At 39.6% G+C, this 21,267-nt stretch overlaps 1 long non-coding RNA gene across 1 annotated transcript in view; it reads left to right on the top strand.

The window, feature by feature from the left end:
• Positions 1–1,729: 1,729 nt before the first annotated feature.
• LOC134478014 (uncharacterized) overlaps positions 1,730–21,267 on the top strand; it is a 37,924-nt gene continuing 18,386 nt past the window's right edge. The window contains exon 1 of the long non-coding RNA XR_010050356.1: positions 1,730–1,860. This is a non-coding gene — a long non-coding RNA (uncharacterized LOC134478014). The remainder of the gene's footprint in view (positions 1,861–21,267) is intronic.

The following is a 21,267-nucleotide window of genomic DNA, read 5'->3' as shown; positions in this document are numbered from 1 at the left end:
TAGCTTTCCATCACTGAAACACAGTACCTGACATAGATCAGTTTACAGAAGGAAAGATTTATTTTGATTCATGGCTTCAGAGGTGTCAGTCCATACTGAGCTGTCTCCATTTTTTCTGACCTGTGGTGAGGCAGAAACATCATGGAAGAAGAGGTTGGTGGAGCAAAGTGTTCATCGCTTGGTAGTTGAACACTGAAAGAGAAAGGAAGGGAATAGGAATAAGACGTACCCTTCAACGGAGCCCTCTCAGTGACGTACATCGAGCTAGGCGCTGCTCCCTAAAGTTTCCAATGCCTTCTAACGGCACAACAGGTGGGAACAAGCCTTCAGCACATGATCCTTTGGGTGACAGTCCAGATCCAAGTTATAACAGTTAGGTGGGGATGTAAGATAGCTTTTGAATTTTTAAGGTATACATGATGATTTGGAATAAAGACACAGCACCAAATCCACTGAAACACACCAGCAAAGCCACCACCAAGCTGTACCTCTTAATTTATTACTTTATTGATTGTTAAGACTGAAGAATATGATGAAAATATTAAGAATGCAAATTAGCTTTTAAAGGTATGCTGTCCAGAGCCATTATGCTGTGAATGGCAGAAAGCATTGATGGAATGTTCTTCCAATGTTAGAAAGCCATAATCTGATTCAACAGAGGTGTCATTTACACCCCTCACCGGAGAGAAGTCTCAATGTAGTTTTGTTGTATTATTTTCATCATACTCCACACAAATGAAGATATCAGCAATGCTCTTGGAGGAACTATACTTCTCAGTGGCAAGCAATTATAGGTTGACTATGGATGTAAAAGTTTAGTAAAAACCAGGAAGCATTTTGTGTGCATAAATTTGCTACATGACAATAAGAAAGTGTTGTATATCTTATTATCATTCACATAACAATTCACCCCAAGCATTCATTTAGACACTGTATTTGCTTACATGTTGACTATCCTGAGCATTGCTGGGGCAAGTGTGATTCCAACCAGTTGATTCTTGTATTGAATAAATTTGCTAAAATTATCATTTTTATATTTCTTGTTATATTCTTATAAAAATTAATAAAATATATGCAATTTTTGATCAGTCTGCATTTAAATAATTGGACTGGTAAATGGTTAATCTTAAGTTGTATGTCACATCCTTTATATTGATTAAATTGAGAAAAAGCCTGAGCACCTATGCAAGTGCATACCATTTCCATTTCGAGAAGTAAGTTGTTAACATTCCCAGCATACCACATTATACCCTTCTCTAGTTGGCATGCTCAGTAAGCAACCAACACTATAATGGTTGACATACTGTGTCACCTTGAGAAGTGGAGAAGCTTAACTAAATTATTCATCAGTTGTACATCCTAGGGTGTAAAGGACACACCCTTATCCCTCTACCATGTTGTTTATTGTGTTAACTTGAGAAGTTTAGAAGTTTAACTAAGTGACTCAGCAGGGGGCCAGAGTCTTCACTTTGTAAACCTCCTCAGCTTGTGCAAGAGGAGGGCATGGAGATGGTGAGTGCTACACCTGCCTAGGGTGGGTAGCCTGCTTACAATACAAGTAAGGAAAAGAGACTCGCTTTTCTCTCCTTTTGCTCTTGTCACTGTTGCTACTTCTGCTGCCTTGAACTGTTGCCCCTCTGCCATGAGCCACTCTGCCTTGGAGCCAGCTGGTTATGGACTGAAACCTCCACAAGCTGTGAGCTAAACAGACTTTTCCCCCTTTAACTTTAGGTGTTGGGAATTTTGGCTCAGCAACAAGAGAAAAAGTAACCAAGACAAAAAAGAAGAGGATTGCTTGAAAAACAAAGCTCCACTTCTGCCCATGGTGGAAAAAAAGTCAAGATTTTTACAGTAGGAGATGTGAGTATGGAGACCATGATAGGTAAACGCCCCAGCAGCTGCAAAACTAACTGCAGAGGAGATTTGTTCCCACCCACATCTTCCATTTATGCCCATTCCCCAGTCCTTGGAGTTTTCTTTTGGGTTTTTAATTCCAGTCACATATGTAATCTGCGAACCTGTAAATTACAAAGGGCCTTTCAAACAATGTTAGTATGTAAATATAAAATACAACATTAAGTTCACATCATTAATATTGAGTAATAAGTCAATATTTGATAAAAATTGTCTCAAGGGAATATGCCTTTCAGCCTGTTTCCATGCCTCACAGACTTATTCAATTATTATTTAATTACCTGGTTAAATGTCATGGCTTACAAAGCAGGGATTAGATTAATAATAGCATGAGGTTTATTTTAAACCAGCCCCACATTAGATAGAGCTGGTTTTTGTCTTTCAGGGTACAGAATTTACATTAGTCCTCTGCACCTGGTTTTCAATGAATTCATTCTATTTAAGCTCCTGCCTCTTGTATTTGTCATATTTTTCCAGTCTTTAGCTATTCTCCACCCCATCTATTCTCCCCCCACCCCACACAGAGAGTCTTAATTCTACTATAAATCAAATACCTTAAAAAGAATTGTGCCCGAAATACAGAAGTACAAAATAGATTCTGGTCACAGAGAATCATCTAGTTTCAAAAGAAGGTGAGGCACCATGCAGGGTAGTTTCCGAGCCAACACCTTCTGCTGCATGGTTTGCTGCTTAATTCATCTCTGTGAGGTTGCCACAGCAACAGCCCCATCGGGAGGATTCATTGGCACCTAGATGGACTTTATTTCCCTGACATTTGCAGAAGAGGGCAGTGAGAACATCTAATGAGAGACGGAGTGATATTAACGCGTTCCTCTTTCAGCTTCATCATGTTGGCCCAACATTTGGTGTATTTTGAGCAGTCCTTTTGTTAGCCCAAGAGCTGCAGAGCTCAGGGGTGCTTGTGGGGGTTGGGGAGAGTGGTGAGAGAAGGTGGGGGAGTGGACCCAGGAGGGCTTGGGGGCAGCTGAACTGTGGTGGGCCATGCAGGCTTTTTGTTCTCTGCCATCTGTGTGCTGAGGTTTTGGGAGTGAGCCAAAGTAGCATTACCTGTATTGTGTGCCTTGAGTTGGGGCGGCAGCCAATCCTGCTTCAAGCATCAATCCCACCCCCACCCCCCACCCCTGCACAATGGCAGGGCCCAAAGAGCCAGGCAGACAAACTATCTGAACATTTGGTTTAATGAATATTGAGCAAAAATCATACAATAAATTATGAAAAGAGCTGTAAGAGAACAGACATCTCAACCCTACTGCAAGCCCAGGGCAACAGATTTGCAATGTTAAGTATAAAAATGGTTGTACAAATGAGGAATGATTTTTGAAATAATTGGCAAGTTTCAGAAACTGGTAACTAAGGAGAGACAGTTCATGATTGTTCTCAGGGCCAGGACTCTGGCTGTATAGCTGAAGGGACCAGGCAAAAAAAACCTACATAAATGGAAGGCTTTTCAGACACTGAACATAGATATCAAATTATGCAGCCTCAAAAATATCATAACTTACTAAGTGTCATATAGCTTTCCAGGATGTCAGTTTGGCAATCACTATCAAAATTTACAGGACTCGGTGTTGTCTTTTGACTCAGTGACTTTACCTCTAGTAATTTCTCCTAAAGTAAAAATTGAGATATGCAAACTCTTCACCATAAGAAAATCCAACGTAGTTATATAATCACTTAACACAATCCCCAGCTTGAACCATGCATGACTGTCCCATTGAGTGGCTTGTACCACCCTGTGGGACTGTCTCAAGTCACCTGATGGGACAGTCACACTTGTACACAGGTTCAGAGCCATCCAGCAGTGAGACATGAATAATGGCGACCTCATGAATACGTTAACCTTCAGAAATCTGCTAAAGGTAAATCACAAGGGAACTGGTTAAAGTGTATCACAGTGTATCTATGTAAGAGAGTACTTTGTAACCATTAAAAACAATGTTAAAGTATATTTGATGAAATGCAAACAATATTTTTATTTAGAGAAAAAAGCAAAACAGAAAAAGGTGGGAATAATACATAATTTTAAAAAACAGTAAGAAATCACTAGTTGATAAATTACATACTATTATCTTAGAAGTAGTTGTTCAAGTTACAAAATCAAAGCATAAAAAGTGGACAATCAGATAATGACAGTACAAACTATTCTGTTTGATAAAACAAAAACAGATATTAGTAATATGCTACTGAAGGAAAAAACATAACAGACTATCTATGTGATTGCGTTTAAAGAATATATTACACTAAAAAATACCCAAGGATCCAATAAAATGTTTATGGCTATTGCTCCATGGAGTAGAATTATAGGTGAGTTTATCCTCTGTGGGGAAAGATTCTACGTGAAAGAATAACTATCTCTGTTTTGGATAAACTTGGCTCCATCTCTATGTAGTCATATACACAGAGTTGGCAAGGCCATTTCTCTGTCCCTTCAATTAGCTTTAAGCAATGTAAGTAGGGCTAGCTGAGGAGCTGATATTCAATCTTTGAAGCAAAGTGACAGTCACTCTTTCCCTACCCAGTGACTCCTGAAAAGCAGTTGAGCCAGTGGGATGAAGAGCTGTGCTCTTCACTGGTGGTTAGAACAGAGTCTGCAGGAAGGGGCTATGACTTGCCAGGACAAAAAAGATTGCATATCAGAGCTGAAGCACTGAAGAACTGACTTCAAAATATTATATACTATCTCATTTGTGTAATGCAGATTACTCTCTGTATTTCTTTCTTTCTTTTCTTTTCTTTCTTTCTTTTTTTTTTTTTTTTTTTTTTTTTTTAGGCAGGGTCTTGCTATGCAGTGCAGGCTGGCCTTGAGCTCACTTTGTCACCCAGGCTGGTCTTGAACTTGCAGTGATCCTCCTGCTTCCACCTCCGGAGTGCTGGGATTACAGGAGTGCACCACCATGCTCTCTGCACTTCTGGCCCTCTGCATATCACAGAGGTGATCTCAGGCCTCTTACCTAGCTCAGCTCAAGGCTCTCACATATTACCTGCCACTCTCACTGTAACTCGTTCCCCAGCCACTCCTCTCATGAAGAATTAATAAATTCCAGGTTGGACCCTGGGTTAGGGCCTTCTTTCTGGTGAACCATCTTGACTGGACTTAGGACTCCCTTAACTCCCCATAACACACACACACACACACACACACACACACACACACACACACACATATATTAATGTCTTTATTCTCACCTTGGGTTGCACTAGAGGTGGTAACTGGAATTAGAATTCTAACTTCTCCATGAGATTACAAATATAAACCTTACAGACTGATATGAGATCCAGGAAAGGGCTGTTCACATTGTTCATATTCTCTCTCTCATATATATATATGATCTTTCTTTCTTTCTTTGGTACCAGGAATCAAACTCCGGACCTCACACTTGCCAAGCAGGCACTTACGCCATGAACTACATCCCTGGCCCTTATTTATGGTATTTATATTTTCTAGGTTTTTCAATAGTTAAGTATGTCTTCCTATCATTATCACAGTTTTGCAAAAGCATTGTACAAAGGAAACATATTAGTTTTACACTTATGACTATTAATCACTTAAGTAAATTTATTCAAGTTATTTTAGAAGGAGAAGGAAAATCCTGCCAGATGCTCCAGCCTCCTAACTTCTCTTAAACCCCGGAAAAAGAGCATGCGGAGTAAAACTCTGGACAGGATCATGAATAACTTGTACTGTGATGAATGGCAAGAAAAGCAGTAACTGGACAAACAAGCAATGTCTTGCAATATGAGTAGTATGTGAGGCCAAGAGTCACATGATCTCAAGTGAGCCAGTGGTTATTTTCTCTCTCTCTTCCTCCCTTTGTCTCTCTTTGGCAGAGGAGGAGGAGAAAAAGGCAGAGGAATCCCTTACTTCAAGTGAGATTAGGAAATGTGTAAAATGCAGGAAATATGGAAAATTTTATAGAAAAGCATCACCCAAATAAAGCTGTAACAGTGTCATTGAGTAGGTGCCTTGTTAAAGCTGCAGGATTGGAAACAGACAGCCTGGTGTCAACAGCAGTGCTTCTGTTAGGTGACAGCGGAGAGCAGGAGTTCTCCTGCACAGTAACTTTTCCTACCTCATCTGCTACACACCAGCCATGAAGGTTTTCAAAAGGAAGTTCAGGTTATTTGTTTATTTTCTTTATTATTTTGTCCTGTATTAAAGTATTATCATTTTATATGAATATTTTTGGGTTGTAGAAAGAATTATTTGCATTTTCATTACTTCTAATGAGGATTTCACTTTGATATACAAGCACTTTGGATTACAAACATGTTTCTGGAACAAACTATACTCAAAACAAGGCTTTACTGTACATATGGGTGTGTGTGTGTGTGTGTGTGTGTAGAAATTTTAGTGGTAACTGTAGTTTGTTACATATACTCTTGTTAGCCTTGGCGGTACATGCATAAACTTATCATATTATTAGAATTACATGAATTTGATTTTAGAAAAAAATAATCTCTTTCTGGAAGGCAAGTGCCATCATCTCCATGTAAATAATATTCCTCTATACACAGTGCCTTTTATTTTGGCAACATGTCTTTCCTGCCATCTGCCTTGGAAAGCACTTGCCAGAGTTGCAATAATAATTGAGTTACCGAGGGAATTAGGTGTAATGGAGGGGAAGGAAATTGATTGCTTAATTTTTATTAACAGAAAGTAAGAAAATTGTGACACCCTGCTGTGAACCAAAATGAAACAAAGAAGAAAGACACAGACATGACTCCCGACGGCAGGAATGTTCCTGTGCAAACACCAGCAATCCTATCAAGAGGGTGAGAAGTGGAGCAAGGGAAACAGAAAAGGACAGGGTGAAAGAACACAAGTGACGTGGTCCCAAGGAGAGCACAGAAGCACCCGGGATCCTGTGACCATCTGCTGGAAAGAGCAGTTGCACTCCTATTGTATTTTGCCTACCTAAAGGCAAAGGGCACCTTTGCCGGGCAGAAGCTGGAGGCGGGGGTGTTTGTGTAGGTGCATGCTGCATAGATGATTTCCTGCCCTCGAGACTGCGGACTCTGAAGTAACTGAAAGTCTAGGACCCATTACATAGACTTGTGAGGCTCAATCTGACTTCACCAGGACTCTGTGGCATTTACGGAGCAGATGTGAGCCTGGCCACCTGAGCTGGGTTGGTGCCTCTTTCTTGTCCACCTTCTTGGCAAGTCAATTTTCTTCCTCTCTCCAGATGGCTGCTGACTTTGAAAAGCTGCTTGTGAGTCTTGGAACCTCTGTTAATCTGGTGTTCAGTTTTGGTTTTTTTGGTCTGTGGGATTAGGAACTAAGTATCTCTCCTGGATATGGGATGTAAGGAGCTCTTGGCTTGGGGAGAGATCTCAGAGGATCACGTTGTAGCATCACTGTGGCTAATGGATTCAGCCTGCTTACCGCTAACTCATGTGGGCAATTGCACACCAGAAGCATTTGGTTTCCTCTGTGAGGCTCACAGGCTTGGCTGTGACAAGGAGTTCTGAGGCATTGCACTCAGCTGCTAAGGATTTCAAGCCTCTGTACTCCCACTTGGAGAAGATCTGGATAACAAGTTCAAAGCTTTTCAACAGAGGGCTGCACTAAGTGGATTCAACAGTGCTGAACAGACATGTTTGCTAAAGGGAAAACCATGCATTCCAATCTTGTACTTCTCAGAGAATGCAAGAAAGATGGTATACAGCTACTTTCTATCCTAACTACTAGGAATAATTTGCATAAACTTCAATTATTATTTGGAATTAATAGAATTTAACTGATGAAGATGAATCCAACAATGCATGAAGTAGGGTAGATAACACAGTCACGGTACCTCTGAAATAGGGTGGAGGGAATTTAAATAAATTTGACACATTCGTGTGGTACATTATTAGACAAAAGGAATATTATTTTTTTTCGGTACCAGGGTTCAAAGTCATGACCTCCTACCTGCCAGGCAAGCACTTATGTCACTGAGCTAAACCACCAGCCCCAAAAGAATACTTTTGAAGTCTATGTTTTTTTGTTTGTTTTTGTTTTAAACAAGGTCTTACTATGTAGTTCAGTCTGATCTTGAACTTACTATGTAGCTCATGTTGGCCTCAAACACAGAAAGCCTCCTGCCTCTGGAGAACTTTAGTGCTGGGATTATAGGTGTGTTTCAGACTGAACTCCATTTAAAATATTTTCACAATATAAAAGTTATAGAGTAGATTAAATTGCTTTTATATGGCACAAACCTAATTATAGCCAAGTAAGAGGAGAAAGAGAAATATAGCTAAAAACACAGAGGCCAATTGTGGATGACAGGACTGAGTGTTTTTATATGTTACTGATTATGTAATTTTGTTACAGTGGTCATCTGTTAATTAAAAGTTAGAAAGCAAACTTTTCATGCTACTAGATAAGAAAAAATTTATATATATATATATATATATATATATATATATATATATATTTTTTTTTTTTTTTTTTTTTACAAACTGAGATGACAAAAAAGTCAATTTATTACATTGCTGTACAAATGCTCCACCACTTCTGGTGGATAGAGTGTGTCCAGATAAACCCATTATCACTTGACATCAATAAAATTCTATCTCAATAAATACAGGATGCATCAAAAATACAAGTAACAGAGAAAAGTACGAATTTCTGGGAAGATGGCAGAACAATAGCATCAGGGAACACAGCCTCTCTGAGTCACCGTCCAGATGCTGGAATATAGCATCGTGAGGAAGATAAGAAAGAAGGAGGCGAGTCCCTTGGACTCAGGAAGAATCTGAAGTGCGAGTTGAAGCCTACAGAGTAAGAAGAAAAACTTCAACAAAGAAGAAAGTGGTAGCCAGTGGCGCCTTCTCCCTGAGATGGGACTCACTGTGAGAGCGGAGCTGTTCACACCTGGAGATGCATGGTCACAGTGACGGAGAGGGCTAGTGACCCTGGAGGCCTCTACAGAGAGGCATGGCAGTGGATGGGAGCAGAAGACATGGAGGACTCTGGCTGGCAGGGAGTGCAAAGGACCTAATTCTCCCATGGGAAGGGAGCAATTGGCCAGGAGCCACTTCGGAGTTGGGACAGATAAGCCCAGAACCCAGAACTGCTGCTGGCTTCCTCTAGCAGCTCCTAGGTAGGCACAGACTCGTGGAAATTGTTTGGACTGTGGCAAATCCTATGAATCTGGTTTTAGAAGAGGCCTGCTGAGGTTATCAACTACTACACCAAAAAGCAACTGCTGTTTTTTTTTTAATTTTATTTTCAAGATAAAATATAACAGAACAAGACAGAACAAAGCCAATTGAGACAATGCAGTGAAACTGGTACAGAACTTCACAACAGGATACTGGGATAGTAGTAATAGATACTATAGTATATCTCGTTATCTTCAAAATTGTTGTCTAGACAATTAGGTATAGTGAAATCAAACCAAAAACAGAACATTATAAAACCAATCAAAAGAGAATACTGAATAGAGCAGAACAATCAGAACAAAGTAACATAGTGAAAACAACATTTGCCTTCAAACAGAAGATAGAAGGAAATCCTCCATATTTTGCTTGCTGGCTCGCTGGGATAGAGCAGCACAGTTTGGGACTTTGTCTCCACAGGTTATCTACTAGTAAAAGCAGAGAGGACACTGGAAATGGACAATCTGTTTTACTTTTTGTTGTTGTTGTTAGTGATTTTTCTTCTCCTTTATTGATTTTTTGAGTATGAAAGTGTTCATAATCTCTTTGTGAGTATGGTTCTATTTTGTTCTCTTCTTCCTTTTATCTCTTCCATCTCTCTTTTCCTTCAGTCTTCTGCACCAGTTTTCCCAAGTTGGCATGATTCCCCTTTGTCTTCCTTACTTCTAATCTCTTTTTCTTCTTCCATTAATCCATTTTAAATTTTAATCCTGAGGGTAAAATTGACACATTACAGACTTGTGTATTACATATAATTATCTGATTTGTTTTATATTTTGTTACAAAATTACAAATCTAGTTCATATGATTAAAAGTTTCAAATTAAGGGTTAGCTCAGTTTGTTGTTTTCTAGGTTATGTTTGATGCAATTGGTATTGCCATAGTCAAAATTGACATAATTATTCTAAACAGCTATTGGCTCTGGTATTCCATGACTGAGATTAATAAAGGGGTCACAGAAAATAGTGCCAAAGAACCAGGGATTAGGCCAAACAAGCAACAACTTCTCATCTCCAACAAACTGAAGATTTTCCAACAAATTTAAACCCAAAACCAACTACACCTAGAAGATACCTCAGAGAATATTCATCATCTAAGTGTCCTAAATACTACCAATTAAGCAACCCACCACAGACAACTTACAAGCATCACCCTAGTAATTAAATGAGAGAGAGAGAGAGAGAGAGAGAGAGAGAGAGAGAGAGAATAAAATGAGAAGATGTTTAAGCAAAATGCAACCTCAGACATCCAGTTCACCGAAGGCAAATCCAGGGGGCTATGAGGTGGGACGATCCAAAAGCCCCATCCCCAGGTCTCTCTGAAATGGTAACAACAAAGTAATGGAATGAAACTCTGGAAAAAATAAAATCAGAAATAATCTCTCAGATAATTACAGAGATTACCAAAATACATACCATGCTTAGCGATGTTAGAGCAGGCATAGACAAAAAAAAAAAAAAAAAAAAATAGATGAGCTTAAGCAAATTATGAAAATACAGCATAGGAAAGAAATGGAATCCATAAAGCAGATTCAAGCAGATATACAGAAGAAAGTATTTAAAGCAGATTAGGCCTCTGTGACTACAGGACCTCAGATACTGAAGACAGGTTTGCAATTAGCAACCAGGAAAAGAAAGATTTCTCAAAATTAGCAAAGGACCATGAGAAATCAATCCAGCATCTGCTAGATGAGACAAAGAAGAATGACTTAAGACTGATTGGAGTCAATGAAAAGCAGGAGATACCACAAATTACATTAAAAAATGTTCACAGACATCATGACAGAAAACTTTCCTGGTAGAAAAAGAATTTGACATACTGATAAATGAGGCATGTATTACTACAGTTAGCAAAGATAAAACAAAAAACAAAAAACTATGGCCAGTCATATCATTGTCAAGATACTGGGACTTCAACACAAGAATAGAATTCTAAAACCTGTTAGAGAAAGAAACAAATCACCTATAAAGGAAAGTCCATCAAAATTACAGCTGACTTCTCAGCAGAAACTCTCAAGTCAAGGAGAGTATGGAATGAAGCACTCCAAGTTCTAAAGGAAAACAACTTTCAGTCCAGAGTGATGTATCCCACAAAACTATCTTTCAAACTTGATGGAGAAATAAGATATTTCCATGACAAAGAACATCTGAGGAAATTTATGACTATAAAACCAGCACTCCAAAATGTTCTGAAGGGCATTCTAAAAGAGCCAATAAGGACTATAGCTCCATGAACCCCAACAGAAGGAATCGACCAGGAAAGGCAAACAATTAGAGGGAAGGAAGGAAATGGGGGAGCCAACAACAGGAAAATAACATGACAAGGGTAAGTCAATACATATCAGCTAACAAGATCACCCTAGGAATTAAAGAAGAGAGAATGTCAGTGGTCTCAATTCACCAATCAAGAGACACAGACTGGCAGAATGGATCAAGAAGCAAGATCCAACAATACGCTGCACACAAGAAACACATTTAGTTCCAAAAGAAATTCATAGATTGGAATTCAAATGATGGGAAACAATACTCCATGTGATAAGAACCCAGAGAAAAGCAGGGGTAGGTATTCTATTTGCAAACAAAGTAAATTTCAAGCCAAGACTGATTAAGAGAGATAAAGAAGGTCACTATATCCTCATAAAGAGAACAATCCAAGAGGAAGAGATAAAAAAACATAAATATATATGCAACAAATACCAGTGTACCCAACTATAGAAATCAATTACTAATGGACATGAAAAAATCAAATAAGTCGTAATACATTTGTATTGGAAGACCTCAATATGCCACTGTCACAAAAAGACAGATCAACTTGACAAAAAATCAATAATGAAATATTAGAAATAAATCAAACTTTTGAACACATGAACTTAGTAAATGTCTGTAGTATTCCACTGTACATCAGAAGGCACATGCTTCTCAGCTGCACATTGGATATTCTCCAAAATAGGCTATATACTGGCTCATAGAACATGATGAAGTAACTGAAAAGAAATTGAAATTATCTCATGCATACTAGGAGACCATAGTGCAATGGAATTGGAAATCTATGCCAAGGGAAACCACAAGAACTTTATAAACACATGGAAATTAAATAGCACCCTACTGAACAACCAATGGGTCACAGATGAAATTAAAGAAGAAATTAGACAGTTTTTACAGTTGAGTGATAATGACAATACAACATACTGGAACTTGTGGGACACAATGAAAGCAGTCTTAAGAAGGAAATTTATAGCAGTAAATACTCATATCAGGAAAAGCAAGTGCACATGAACGATTTAATGTTGAACCTGAAACTTCTAAAAAAAGAGCAGGCTAAATAAAAAACTCATATAAAGGAGTAAATTTTAAAGATCAGAGCATAAATTAACACACTGGAGACTAAAAAATATATAGGGGATCAATGAATCCAAGAGTTGGTTCTTTGAAAGATTAAACACAGTTGACAAATCCTTAGCCAACCTTTTATAAAAAAAAGGAAACAAAGGACTCAACTCCATGTCATAAGGAACAAAAAGGATGAAATCACAACATACCCTGCAGAAATCCAGAAAATCATCTACACCTACTTTGAAAACTGGTATTCTAATAAGATTGAAAATACAAAAGAAATGAACAGATTCTTAGACACTTATGAATTATCATAGCTGAATCAAGAAGATATAAAAATCCTAAATAACCCAAACTCAATAAATGAAATTGAAGATGTAATTAAAAACCTATCAACCAGGCCAGGGATTTAGCTCAGCGACATAAGCACCTGCCTAGCAAGTGGAAGATCATGAGTTTGATACAAATACAAACAAACAAATAAAAATATCTGTCAACACAGGATTTACTGCTGAGTTCTACAAGAAATTTAGTGAAGACCTAATACCACTACTTTTCAAACTCTTTAATGAAATTGAAAGGGAAGCAGCCCTTCTAAATTCATTCATTCAAAGTAATGCTTGCTTGCATTACTTTGATACCAAAACCAGAGAAGGACCCAACTAAGAAAGAGAATTGCAAGCCAAGCTTCCTAATGAATATTGATGCAAAAATCCTCAATAAGATACTGGCAAACAAATCATCAAAGATACTGCAGCAAGTCATCAAGAAGATTGCACACCATGATCAAATGGGATTCATTCCAGAGATGCGAGGATGCTTCAATGTACATAAATTCATAAATGTAATACTAATGTTCAGAACAACAGTCATACAATCATCTAAATAATGTGGAAAAAGCTTTTGACAAAGACCTGTATCCATTCATGATTTTAAAAACCCTACAAAAATTGGAATAGATGGTTTTTAACTCAATCTGAAAAAGCTATCTATGAAAAATCAACAATCAACATCATACTAAATGGACAAAAACTGAAAGCTTTAATTCAAAATCAGGAACAAGAAAAGATGTCCACTATTTCCACTCTTATTCAACATAGTCCTGGAAACTTTAGCTGGAGCAATTAGACAAGAGAAAGAAATAAAAGGAATAAAAGTAGGAAAGGAAGAAGTGAAACTATTGTTATTTGCAGATGACATGGTACTCTATTAGAAGACTACCAAAACTCTACCAAAAGACTTCTAGATTTAATAAGAAAATTCATTAATGTAGCTGGTTATGAAGTCAATACTAAAAAATCAATAATCCTTCCTGTACATGAATAACAAACTCACAGAGAAAGAAGTTAGGGAAACAATATCTTTTAAAATAGCATCCAAATAAAGGGAAATATTTAGGAATCAACCTAACACAGGAAGTAAGAGACCTCTACATTGAAACCACAGTACTCTGAAAAAAGGAGATTGAAGAGGACATTAGAAAACAGAGAGATATTCTATGCTTTTGGGTAAGAAGAACCACTATAGTAAAAATGGCTATACTTCCAAAAGTATTCTACTGATTCAGTACAATTGCAATCAAAATTCTAATATCATATCTCACAGAATTAGAAAAAACAATCCCAAAATTTATCTGGAACCAGAAGAGACCTAGAATAGCAAAGACAATCCTGGGCAACAAAGACAACACAATGCCTGACTTGAAATTATACTATAAATCTACTGTGAGAGAAACAGTCTGGTACTGGGAAAAACAGACCCAAAGATCAATGGACCAAATTATAAAATGCAGAAACAGCTGCAGGCACACTAAGCCACCTTATCTTTGACAAATATGCTGAACACATTTACTGGAAGAAATATAGTCAAATAAATGGTGCTGGAAAAACTAACTTTATACACGCCAAACATTAAAACTGGACCCATATCTTTCACCATATAGCAAGCTAAAATCAGAATGGATCAAAGGTCTTAACATTAAAACAGAAACATTAAATATGCTGGAAGTTAGAGTAGATAAAACTCTTGAACACATTGATGTATGCAAAGACTTTATGAACAAAGCCTCAACTGCGCAAGAAGTGACACAAAGAATCGACAACTGGGATCTCACCCTATTGAAAAGCTTCTGCACAGACAGAGAAACCACCAACAGAGTGAAGAGACAACCCACAGAGTGGGAGAAAATGTTTGCCAGCTCTACCTTAGACAGAGGATTACTATCAAGAACATATAAAGAACTCAAAAAAATCAATCCTCCCAGATTTAAAGATCCAATCCAAAAATGAGCATCTGAGATAAACACACACTTCTCAGATGAAAAAATATGAACAGCAAATAAATATGTGAAAAAATGTTCAGCACCACTGGTCATCTGAGAGATGCAAATTAAAACAACATTGAGATTCCACCTCACCCTAAAAAGCAGGGCTACTATCAAGAAATTCAGCAATAACACATGCTGGAGGGGCTGTAAAGAAAAGGGAATCCTTCACTGTTGGTGAGAATGCAGACTGGTGTGACCACTGTGAAAATCAGTGTAGAGATTCCTTTGAAAAACTAGGACTAGAGGTCCAGTTCAACCCAGCTAATCCTCCAAGCATCCCGGGAGATCTCCCAGCCAAGTCTAGATAGGTCAAGCACAGAGGTGGCCACGCTTGAGTGCTAGTTACTCTGCACCAGATGCTTTACCAAAGATGCTTTACCAAAGATGTTTTTAAATTTATACATATTTGCCATAATAGACCCTAAATGGAAGCCCCAATGTGCACCAGCTGATGAATAGATAAATCAATTTGTATTTCTACACAATGGAATACTTGGGAGTACTGAGAATGAGAATTTTTTTCAGGATTATGTATAAATCTCACAAATATGGTGCTGAGTAGGAAAATCACACATAAGAGCACATATGTATTAGCTTATTTATTTATACTTGCATAGTACTTTAAAAGTGTAAAAGTGACCCAAAGCAATCTACCATGCTAGAAGTTCAGACGATAATCATCTTTGTGCATGGGGTGTAAAAGTGGGCTTCTGGGGTATGTTTTATCTCTTACTGGGCACTGGCTAGTAAACGTATGCTCAATGTTTTTAAAAAAAAAAAGCCCTCATGCCGCATACTTAGGATATGTGTTCTTGTGTATGTTTAAATTTCCATAATGCAAATATACTATATATATATATATATTAGGATATGTACAACTTGTGTGCAAGTATAATACTCCATTAAAGCAAGATGTAATACTTACAAAGTATGATAGAAATATATAATGAGTACTGAAAATTTTTGATTACTATATGTTTAGGGAGTTGGGTACACATTCATGACATCTTAATTCTCTTGTATTTCTTCCTCCCTTTTTCCTCTCCCTTCAAGTCTTGGGCCCCTTCATATTTTCAGATGCTCTATTTTTATCATTTTCCTTTTTTAAAAAAATCTGCTTCCCTTCCCTTCTCTCCATCTTCCTTCATCTCTCAAGCTAAGTACTACATGGTTTCTCTTATATGAGAAACTTAAAACAGATAGAGAAAGGAAGAGAGAGAGAGAGAGAGAGAGAGACAGAAACAGAAACAGAAACAGAGAAAGAGAGAGTACAAAATAGAAGATAGGTAAATGGGATCTAGGAAGATCTTTTTCAAATGAATTAAGGAGTAAGAAATTTTTATAAAATTATTATAGTGAAAGATACATTGTTACTAACCTATCTAGAAACACCTCTACCCCCTTGCTTCAAACACATTAGTCCCGTCCCTCTCGCCACTTTTTGAAGCAGTCTGGAAGTCCTCTTTCCTGAGTGTCTTTACAAGGCTTGATAAAGAAGATCATGAACCTGCTGCAGAGGGACATCCAACAGAAAGGCAGGCTCACGAAACGTATCTGACACAGTGTGACCTCTACTTCATCCCCAAGTCAAATTTTGAATTGATTCAGGCTGTTGAGGCAGTCATGGTAGCACAGCTAAAGACATTCACAGAAGAAGATTTCCAGAACTGCTTCATAGAGTCGGAGGCAAATTATGGGGCAAGTGTGTTCCAAGTGTGCAGCAGTCTTTTGAGGGACATTCATCACAATTTGTCATTCACTGTGATAAAATTCTGAAAATGCAAACATTCACCGTGTTTTTCAGTCATACCCTTCGATTAGCATGTAATACTTCAATCCAAAGTAATCTGAGACGAAGTATTACAATTCACAGAAAACCTGAAGAAGTGGAGGACGGACAGAGCCAGTGCCACAAATGGAGTTTATTGGCTCCTTCTCTCAGGCACTCAGCTGCGCTCTGAGGGATTTTTCTGCTGCCAGTCATGCCAACTTTCTGAGTGATGGAGGGGGACTTTCTATAGAAACACAGCAGCTCACATGCAGGTTCCCTATGTTCTCCAGCACAGGGCAGGTATTCCTTGCAGCAGGAGCTTGTTGAGCAGGTACATAGGCTACCATGCATGTGAGGGAAGAAATAGAGCTCAGCACTCTGGCACACCTTGGTAAGCACACCAAGTGTCTACAAAACAAGACTGATCTCCCAGCCCCTGCAACCTTGGGCATCCATACTTCTTCTCATGAATTTGTTTTCATTTCAATTAAATTTTAGTTCTACTTTTTATGAGCCTTATTGCATTTCTTTGAGTTCCTGGTTTTTAATCTCGATGATGGTAGTAACATTAAGAGTGCTTGGCTCACACGATTCTCAACCTATAAGCTGCTCGAGGAAGAGTAAAGCTCACTTCCATTATCACCACTGCTACCCTCCTATAGGAATCATTTTCAGTTAAAATGGCCAAGTATTTTGGCTTCACAGGAAATCTGGCTATTGGAAAACTGGAGTTCACCCTCTTTTTGCAGCAAGCTGTGGGGAAAAACTACTTAGCTTCTAAAATCTGTGCAGAATTATCCTAGGACTTCTTTGGAAACTCAGTGCTCAGGAAAGACAGCATTTGGATACTGTGGATGCAGACTCTGGAATACAGTATTAGGGCTTCTCCTTCAAGTGATATACTCACAGGAAAAGGAGGCTTTATCATGTGCACCTCCAGGAACCAGCTAGGACACCGTCACAGTGTGTACAGTTTGCTTGCCAAGCAGGATAGAAGTGGGCCCTGGAATTTCAGGGAACAGAGGAGCGATTATACTACTGTTCCATGTCACTGAAGCCAGCTGTACATTGCCTGGGAGGAGAATGGCTAGAGGCCTCTGCAGAAAAGAGATCCGGGAGCTGAGTGCTGGGCCAGACTGCCGTGTCATGAGCTCACTGTCTTTGGCAACCCACTGAAGACAGGGATCCAAAAGCAGCAGCTGCCAGGAAGCTGCTCGGGAAGCAGCACCACCCACAGTATGGGGATAGAGCCCAGGGCGGGGGCAGGGTGGGCCCGGGACAGGATCCTAGCCTTGGGGAAGTCAGATCATTCACTGATTGCTCTCCTTGTGCTTCCTTTTATCTGAAAATGCCCAAAGCAGCACTCAGCTGTCACTTGCCAGGGGAGCAAAACTTGCTTCCTATTAGTTTATGGCTGAGGTATCTCTTAAAAAGTATGATTTTAGGACCTTAATAAGAATCAACTCCCTTCTCCATCAGCTTGAGCACACAGAGTGTTTCCATTGGGAGGAGCCTGAAGAGTGTTCCCATGTGATCCCAAATCACTGCAGACCTGGAAGAGTGGGCTGGAGAGATCATGTGATGAATTGTAGCCAGTACCAGTGAGGGCAGGGCAGGGATTAAAATCCTAAGCAATTACTGGTTCAGTTAATACTCTATTATCCCCCACTGCCTCTTTCTCACTTAGTAAATGAAACACCTACAATGAAAGCATTAATTTGAGGGATTAAAAAGTCTTCAGTGAGCAGAGGTCCTCCAACTGTGGTAGGCCTCAGGAAAGCTAAGTGTCACCCCTCCCTTCCTGCCCCATTGAAGAACACTATTTCACCCCTTGGTGGCCCTGCTGGAAAGCAAACACAGCCTCTGACCATGGCGGACTGGCTCCAGGATTAATAAGCTAACACAGAAGGTGATGAGTGTGGTTGCCCGGTGTGTGGCTTTGTGAAAGAGCTGAATCAACATCAGCTGGTGCTGTAACTGCAGAGCTTGAACCCTGATGAGATAATTTCCTTCTTCACAGAGAAGCCCTCCAACCTAATGAAAAGCTATAGATCCCGCCTGGGGACAGCAAAGTCCACAGGAATGCCAAAGTGCTTGTAAAATTTGTAGGACTCTGCACATACCATGAACGTTCCTTCTCCACCTGCACCCATCCTGCCTGTTGGAGTAGCATGTCATATTTATTAGGCACTATTATGTGTCAGGTAGTGTCTGAAGAGATTTACACAAACTTTCTCATCTTATCCTCCTGACAGCCCTGTTAGGGAGGTAAGATTTTTATTGCTATTGTACAAATAATAAAATGGCAATTCAGGAAGAGTAAGCAACTTTCCAAAGTCACAGAGCTGCCTGACTTTCCAACCATTAGACTCTGGTATGGGTGATACTACTCGCTTTCCGTGCTGCGGCGGGATGGAGTAGAGGTCCCATCAAAATGCATTCCAGCATGGCAGTGGGCACCAGGCACAAACACTGAGCCTCAGGTCCAGCCACAAGGGTTTGCAAATGGCCACTGAGCTTTTGTAATTTAACAAAGCCACACAGAAATGAAAATCAACTTAATAAAATGACAGCAGAATCCAAGTACATGGGTGAGAAGCACAAAGAGATACAGCTCAAGAGCTTTGACATTCACATCCTGTGTATACACTTCACGCACATTTTGTGTGCATTAGAGTTATAGAACATAAAGTTCAAATATTCTTGTGGACAACTGGGTGTAGTGAAGACAAACATAGCTTATTCCCTGAACAAAAAATTACCCACATGGCAAGTTCCTGTGGAAACAATAAAAATAATCCAATTTAGTTATGCAGCGCTTACCTTCCCCTGCCTGTAATTAGTGCTGCTATAATGGAGGAGGTGGGGGGGGGGACTGCACAAACTGCAAACATGGAATTACAGCTGGCTGCTGATGAGGACCAGTTCCCTCCCTCATCTGTGATTTCCTGCGCCGTCTCTTATTAGAGATATTTAACTTGCCTTAATGCACTAAGGTCTCCTTACCATGAATCCGGTCATTGTTTTCCATATTCACTCCATGGTGTAATGCAGGAAATGGGTTGCCCAAAATGCGCTCGTTAATTAATCTGGCATATTTTCACTTATTTGTTTGCTTGTTTGTTCATAAAAGGACTCTGCCAGAAACAGTGAGACCTAAACCTGAGGATGCCTGCATCCTAGTGAAACCTGTGCACATCAGAGGCACCTTGCTATGGGTGCTCATGACATCCGGCCCACTGTCACCAGTCAAGGATCCCTCTCCAACCTAAAAGAGCCTGGAGGCGGCGGGGGTGGGGGTGGGGGTGTCAGAAACCTAAGTTTGAGTGGAACGTAGGTATTTAACAGAATGAATTCCTTCCCTTACTTCAGAGGGGACAGTTATTATCAACCTCACATTGAAGTCTGACTTGCATGACCTTTGTGTAGTCATAAGCTGAACAAAAAGACTTAATAAAATGACAACAGAACCCAAGTGCATGGGTGTTCTCACAAAGAGATACATCTTTGAGGAGATGGCAGAGTGGGAGGGGGCATAATCAGAGCTCTCCACACTTGTGAGGCCCCTGCAGGGCTCTGGATCACAAAGGAAGGGGGCTGGACTTGGCCTGCCTCACTGGTCTTCTGCCTGAGTGGACCATGACTCCCAGGGGATTGGAGCATCCACATGCTGATGAGCAGACAGCTGCTCTGGACAGTAGGTGGAGGTGGCAGTGGTCAAAACACAGTGTTAGTTCCTCATGTCACCGAAGAGTCCCACGGGCTCCCCTAGAACCAGTGTGTGCTCCAAAATGGAGCTAGCCCAGAAACACCTCTGGGCACTGGACATAGAGATAAATGGTGACACATCAGTTGTCCTGCTTCTACCCAGCAAGATGTACTGCAGTTTAATTCTGGTGGTAACCATTGGAAATGTGTATCAGACTCTACAGGTTTAAGAATGTGATCCCCAGAAGAGTTCCCCTACTTCAGAGACCAGCTATGTGTAAGGTCCTTAGGTCATCCTTTTGATCAACTAGCTACAAGTTCAGCAGTTTTCTTTTTCTTTTTTTGTCTTTTTGAGACAGGGTCTTGCTACGCAGTTCAGGCTGGCCTTGAGCTCACTTTGTAGCCCAGGCTAGTCTCGAACTCGAAATGATCCTCCTGTCTCAGGCTCCCGAGTGCTGGGATTACAGGCATGAGCCACCACGCCCGACTAGTTCAGCAGTTTTCACAACCTCTTCATGTTTGTTATCACAGAGCACAACTTTATGGACTAAATCGCCTAGGCTGGGCTAGAACTTTCAATCCTCTTGCCTCTGCCTCCTGGGATAATATGTATTCCATCATGGCCAGCTGATGTTCAAAGTTTTTATTCAATATGTAGACAGTTAGATCATTGACTATGTGTTGTAATTCGCCATGAAAAATTGTTGATGTGTTCCCTAAACTCCTTATCCTTACCTAATCCCCCTTTTTTTTCTATAGTATTTTCTAACAGCAATGATTTTTGGTTTTTGTTTTTTGGTGGTTTTTTTGTTTGTTTGTTTGTTTTTGAGACAGGGTCTTGTATTACTTAAGGCTGTCCCTGAACTTACTATGTAGCCCACACTGGTCTTGAACTTGCAGTGATCCTCCTGCCTTGGCCTCCCAAGAGCTGGGATTACAGGCATGTGCCACCATGCCCAGCCACTAACAAAATTTTTAAAATTATTTTTAAGATATCTTGCTGAGTCTCTCTTTATTGACGCATATTTGGTTCTGATGATAATTCC

The sequence above is a fragment of the Cavia porcellus genome, unplaced genomic scaffold (assembly GCF_034190915.1).
Source record: "Cavia porcellus strain 051 isolate PalLab524CR breed Dunkin Hartley unplaced genomic scaffold, mCavPor4.1 scaffold_11, whole genome shotgun sequence".
In the NCBI taxonomy this organism is placed as follows: Eukaryota; Metazoa; Chordata; class Mammalia; order Rodentia; family Caviidae; genus Cavia; species Cavia porcellus.
Note: the sequence above shows the minus strand (reverse complement) of the source record. Positions and strands in the feature narration are given on the sequence as shown.